This window comes from Cebus imitator, unplaced genomic scaffold, assembly GCF_001604975.1.
Source record: "Cebus imitator isolate Cc_AM_T3 unplaced genomic scaffold, Cebus_imitator-1.0 Scaffold338, whole genome shotgun sequence".
Lineage (NCBI taxonomy): Eukaryota > Metazoa > Chordata > Mammalia > Primates > Cebidae > Cebus > Cebus imitator.
Window position 1 is genome coordinate 700,924 of NW_016107653.1, and position 6,229 is coordinate 707,152.

Consider the following 6,229-nt stretch of genomic DNA (forward strand, 5'->3'; position numbering starts at 1 on the left):
CGGCTAAAAGGTCCTTCTTAAATTCCTAGTCCCCAAGAGTACAACTGTTCAGAGTTCAGAGTTCACAGTTACTTTCTGTGAGTAGAAGTTTCTTTTTCTGAGCAAGTGATCTTACTAGCACCAGGCCCTATTTATATGATAGAAGTTACCTTTTGATTTTTTTTTTGCTTTATGAGAGGTCATCCATCATAGATTTCTTCCAGTTGAGTTGAGAAGCTCTTCCTCCCATCTTGCCATCCTTCGTATGTGTACTCAGAGTGAGGGGTACAAGTGTGGGTTCAAGCAACACTTTCTTTTTTAGCCTTTTAAAAACTGTGAAATATAGCTGATACATAATAGTGGATTAATCCATGTTATTCTTGGGATTGATATAGGCTTCTTGACTATACCAATTGGTATCTTTTAATTAGTCCAGGAAAGTTCTGAGCCATCATCTATGCCCCACTCTTCCATTTAATTTTGTGTTTTTCAGTTTTTTGGTCACTATGCTCTATTCTGGTTAATTTCTTCTTGCTCTGTCACCTTAAGATAAAATCAGCCTTTGGTTCTTTGCCTCCCTTTCTGTGTTCTTGCCTCATCACAGGCTTTGGCCTGATGTCTCCTTGCTATCTCATTAACCCTTCGGTGCATTTAAGGAGGAGTTTGTGTATTTCATCTAACATCTTTAGTTGACCTCAGGAAGAAGATTTTTGTCTGAACAATCCAGTGTATTACCGGAAGGGAGCATTCACAGTGTATTTTATGTCTGGTTCAATCTCTGCTTATGCTAAGAAAAGTACAAAGTTGTACTTATAAGAATGTTTATTGAATTGTTACTTACCTATGGAAAGTCTTTTTTTTTTTTTTTTTTTCCCCTGAGACGGAGTCTCTGTCACCCAGGCTAGAGTGCAGTGGTGCTATCTCAGCTTACTGCAGCCTCTGCCTCCTGGGTTTCAAGTGATTTTCCTGCCTCAGCCTCTAGAGTAGCTGGGACTATAGGCACGCGCCACCATACCCAGCTAATTTTTGTGTTTTTAGTAGAGACAGGGTTTCCACCATGTTGGCCAGGATTGTTTCGATCTTTTGACCTCATGATCTGCCCGCCTTGGCCTCACAAAGTGCTGGGATTACAGATGTGAGCCACCATGCCTGGCCTATCTATGGGAAGTCTTTTTTTTTTTTTTTTTTTTTTTTTGAGACGGGGTCTTGCTCTGTCACCAGGCTGGGGTGCAGTGGCGCAATCTTGGCTTACTGCAGCCTCCGCCTCCTGAGTTCAAGTGATTCTTCCGCCTCAGCCTCCCAAGTAGCTGGGACCACAGGCATGTGGCACCATGCCCGGCTAATTTTTTTGTATTTTTAGTAGAGACGGGGTTTCACCGTGTTGGCCAGAATATTCTTGATCTCTTGACCTCGTGATCCACCGGCCTCAGCCTCCCAAAGTGCTGCGATTACGCGCCTGGCCCTATGGGAAGTCTTAAGAATCTCTTAAATGCCAGTAAACAGAGGATTGGTGACTTTGCTTATTTGTATAGAGAAAGAGTATTGTGCAGCTTTAGGGGTATGAAGTAGCCATATGCGTTACTGTGGAAAGAGTCATTATCTGATGCTTCTGTTTGGAAAGCACATTAGTTAGTTTCCAGATGACTCTGTGTGATGTGATCCTTCTTGTCACACTCACATACTTGCCTGGGGGCACAGGCAGGAGCCCAGTGCACCCTGTGTGCTGGGCCTGTAGCATGCTGGATGGATTGCCACTCTTTAGGACTAGCTGGATTACAAATGAATGCCTGTAATTCAAAGTGTCTGTTCTCATACTTTTAAGTTCATATATGAAACTACTCTTTGCTTTCTATCCATGGTGTCATAATATATTTGGGGCTTTTCTCTGGGCAGTCACATCAGCTATGGCTTTGGCTACTTGTGGAGGTTTTGGCTGCTCAGCCAGCAACATTTATCAAGATGTGTTCCAGAGGCTGTATGAGGCAATGAGGATGTGACAAGTAAAAAAGACTTTTTAACTCTGATCATCTCTGATCATTATAGAGATGATCATTTAATCATGCAGTTACATAAATAAATGCTTTTGGAAATAAGTTATCTGAAAGGCAGCTCTATAAGGTCATAAAACAAGGATTTGACTTGGACTGCGGTGTCAGGAAAGTAACAGTTGAGCGAGCTTAGAGCTGGAGGATGAGCAGACTTGACCTAGGCAGTGTGGGGGTGTGGGGAGGGAAATGCATGCAGAGACCTTGTGCTGGGGGCAAGCCTGGTGTCCCAGCCCTGAAAGAGGGGCCAGTGCTGCTGGAGAGTAGACAGTGGTTGTGGGAGGGCTAGGCAGGGTCAGCTGGAGGCTCATAGCCTCCCAAAGAGTCCATGTCCTGATGCCCAGGTCCTGTGAATATGTCACCTTCGTGGTAAAGGGGTCTTTGTAGATGTAAGTTAAGGATCTTGAGATGGGAAGATTTTCCAGGTGGGCCCAGTGTCATCACAGGGTTTTTCTAGAGGGAAGCAGGAAGAGCAGTCAGTAGAAGATGTGATAACAAAAGTCATAAGTTGGAGTGATGCAAGGAAGAGGCCATGAGCCAATGCAGGCAGCTTCTCCAGGCTAAGACAAGGGAATAGATTCTTTCTTACATAGCCTCTGGAAGGAACCAGCAACTTTGCCAACACCTTGTCCTTCTTGTCCCTGGACCTTTACTTAACAGAACTGTAAGAGAATAAATGCATGTTTTAAGCCACTAAGTTTGAGGTAATGCATGACAGCAGCAATAAAAAACCAACACACTTGTATTGGATGAGCTTGGATAAGATAGGCAAGACCAATAACAGGGCTTGTGGGCTATAACTAAGAATTTTGGTCTTAATACTCAGAGCAGTGGGAAACTATGAAAGGTTTCATGCTTTTCTTGGGATGACTGTGAAAGGGAGGAAGGGGGTGTCATGTGGTTAGATTTGTGTTTACAAGGAATACTTTTGTCATATTTTTGAGAATTGATTGGAGGGGGCCAGAGTGGACCTGAGTAGAATTGGAGGAATTGCCCGAGTCCATGTGAGACCTGATGGTGTCTTTGACAGGGGATGGCAGTTGAGGAGGAGAGCCAGTTGAGGGACAAACCGGATAGGAATTGGTGATGCCTTGGACACAGGGTGAAGGCGGAGAGGGGGCCAAAGGTGGCAGAGAGGTGCTGTCCACTTTTTTTTCCTTGAGATAGGGTCTTGCTATGTGCCCAGGCAGGCCTTGAACTCCTAGGCTCAAGTGATCCTCCATCCTCAGCTTCCTGAATAGCTGGGACTATAGGCGTGCCACCAACATGCCTGTTAAATGTTTTGAAGTGGAGAAGTGCCTCTGGAGCATTGAAAAAGTGAGGTCAGGTTATTGGTGTGTGTGTGTATGTATATATATACATACACACACACAGACACAAAGCTATTTTTATGTCTATTTTTATTAAAACCATAAGATTACACTGATGCCTTTAATTCTAGTCCAGTGCCACAGGTTTCAACATGAACGTTTTGTTATATCCAGTTAAAAACTACTTTGCTTCAAAACGCTTTTGATTTTGGTCTGATACAGGTGTTATTTCACTTATAAGTATTAAAAAGCTACTTCTAAATAGAAATCCAAAGACATGCATTCAGTGAATTTCTGTAGATTACATTAGAATCATTTTATATAGTTAAAGATTAATCATTTAAAAAAATTGAGATTTAATTGCATTGATAAATGAAATCTTTCCTAACAATGTGAGCCTGGTTCTCGACTGTGGACTCCTGAAGAGTTCTGTTGCTTTCACATGACAATTTAAATTTATCCTGGGATAGTGTCTTTAGATCATAATTAAATTCTGCATTGCTGCCTCCTTTTAAATGTGGCGATATATTTAGTGGCTGTTTTCTTACCCCTTTTAGCTTTTCTTTTGATTTTAAGAGAATGGCCTTTGTGGAATGTCTGATAACTGAAAGGGAAGCGTTATTCTTCTGTCAAGTTAATTTTGTGTTCAGAATACTAGTCCATGCTTGGAGAAAGTAATATATAGTTATCTATACTGAAGAATGTTTAAATCAGTAATGCAGTAATTAAACTTATTTTCTGTAATGTTTATAGTGGCTAGATTTTAAGATAAGTCTTAAGTTCACCATATGAGCTGACATAATACCTATCAGTTAAAATTCCTTACATACTGTTTAGAACCTCTAAGTGCTGAACTTTTTGGTTAGATTCCATATTTGATTGATGATGATATTGTGGAGTGGCTTAGTGAAGAGAGCTGGAAATTTTTATGGCTTCCAGCTTTTCCCAGTTCATGTAAAATATTGCATTTTTAATCATGTAGGATAAAGAGATAGCAAGAAAATAAGAATGGTCAGTTTTAAGGTTGAGCTATTTGTCATGCCGTTTTTGGATTTTTGTCTTGCTGTATGTAGTTTGTTGATTTGCCTTAAATTATCCACGATGATTTTCCTTCTTACTCGGTTGCAAATGCAAAGGTGCAAGAACCATACAGCTGTGAATGTTTCTGCTGTTTGGTTTCCTGTCTGCCCTTTGGCAGTATAAGTGGAAGCAGGACTTGATTTGTGCTGGGTCTGCCTCAGCCAGGGACCTAAAAACGTCAGCTTGTGTTTTGCGTTACATGGAGAAGGGGTTTTAGTACTGTTAGGACTTTTGGCATTTTTCTTGTAAAATTTCTGTTTTTAAGTAGCAACCTTCAAAGTGCATATAATCAAGTAATGTAAGCCAATATTGTCAAAGTAACAGGGCTTGTTGAGCAGCATGTGAGCCAGGGTTGGAAGTCTTTTAGCAAAATGAATGTGGCTGCTGCCTTTTTCGTCTTTCTAAACGAATCTTTGTCACCTTCTTTCCCCTTTGAATAGCTCTTCCTCAGCTTCTCACTCCCACTCTGTCCCTAACTATAATACTTACTTCTCCTTCTGTCAGCCTGCTGTGTCTGAACTTGGGGGCTTCTCCCTCTCAGTCCTAATTCACAAGAGTCATAAGGATCCTCTTCCCTTTTGTTCATTATGTTGAAGAAGGCCTAGGTATACTAACTGGAAAACAAGAAGGCATCAGTAATTACCATAGCACTGAGAAGAGTAATGGAAGGAAAGTGAGATGTGATAATGGAAAGAAAACCCCTGTTTTAGTGAACTTGGCGATCACTAGTGAGGTTGATTAGAAGATTAAAAAGCCATCTAGGCAGGACTTAGCTTTCCTGAGTTAGGGGCCATTAATGTCTCAGGAAGAACACTGCTACTCACAAAGAAGCTATTTTTGCTTTGAGAGAGTATGACAGATCTGGCTCCTCTGTTTATATAACTGAGAACTGGGACCACATACTTTCATTCAAATATGGGAAAATAGCATCATTTTAAATAGATATTATCAGACCAATCATGAAAGTGGGAATCTATGTAGGGAAAAGATGTAGGAAATCAAGAGAGAAGTTTGGTTGTGTGTTTTATTAGGAAAGGCTGAAGGTGACACAGAGCAGGAGATGCTGGGACAGAAACAAGAGGCTGAAAGGAAGGGAAGGTGAGTCGTGGGGTGGGGGTGGGGGATTGGGGAATGAATGTGATGCTAAATTTGGCCAAGAGTTTATTTTGGAAGTAAAACTTATTTTCCAGCAAAAGTTTGTCTTCCGTGAGTTTTGATTTGTCAGTTTGTCAAGTGGTGACCAGAGGTCTAGAACTTGCAGTGCAGAAGAGAGCAGGGCATAGGTTTACAAGAGGGTGGAGAAGTGCATCATGCATCCTGAGCAGAGGCAAGCTGCCCCTTTTCCTGATACCTGTATTTCATAAATTGTTTGCTTTATTTATTGCTACCACTGATTTATTTTAGTAGCAGGGAATGCCCACTTAAGTTGGTGCATTCTGTTGAAATTTCAAGGGAAAGTTTTCTCTTTAACTGTTTTGGTACCATTGAATCAGTGGTGAGTGCCTGGTTTACAGGCCTGTTGTCTTAGAAGGTAGCGCTGAGCTTGCTGTGTTGGTGGCTGTGATAGCGGGATAGGAATGTTCTCAGTTGGCTTTTATACAAGATTAATAGTGAGCTACTAAAGAAGTTTCTTTCTTAAGAAATTAAAATTTTTATTTTAGATTCACAGAGTACATGTACAGGTTTGTTACAGGGATATATTGGGCGATGGTGAGGTTTGGGCTTCTATTGATTCCATCACCTATATAGCGAACGTAGTACCCAATAGGAAGTTTTTCAGCCCTTACCCCTCTCTCCCTCTTCCTCTTGGAGTCC

General features: G+C 41.4%; 1 protein-coding gene across 1 annotated transcript in view; it reads left to right on the plus strand.

The window, feature by feature from the left end:
* Positions 1-6,229, plus strand: part of TDRD9 (tudor domain containing 9) — a 115,246-nt gene that overhangs the window by 1,227 nt on the left and 107,790 nt on the right. The gene's annotated exons all lie outside the window — the stretch shown is intronic.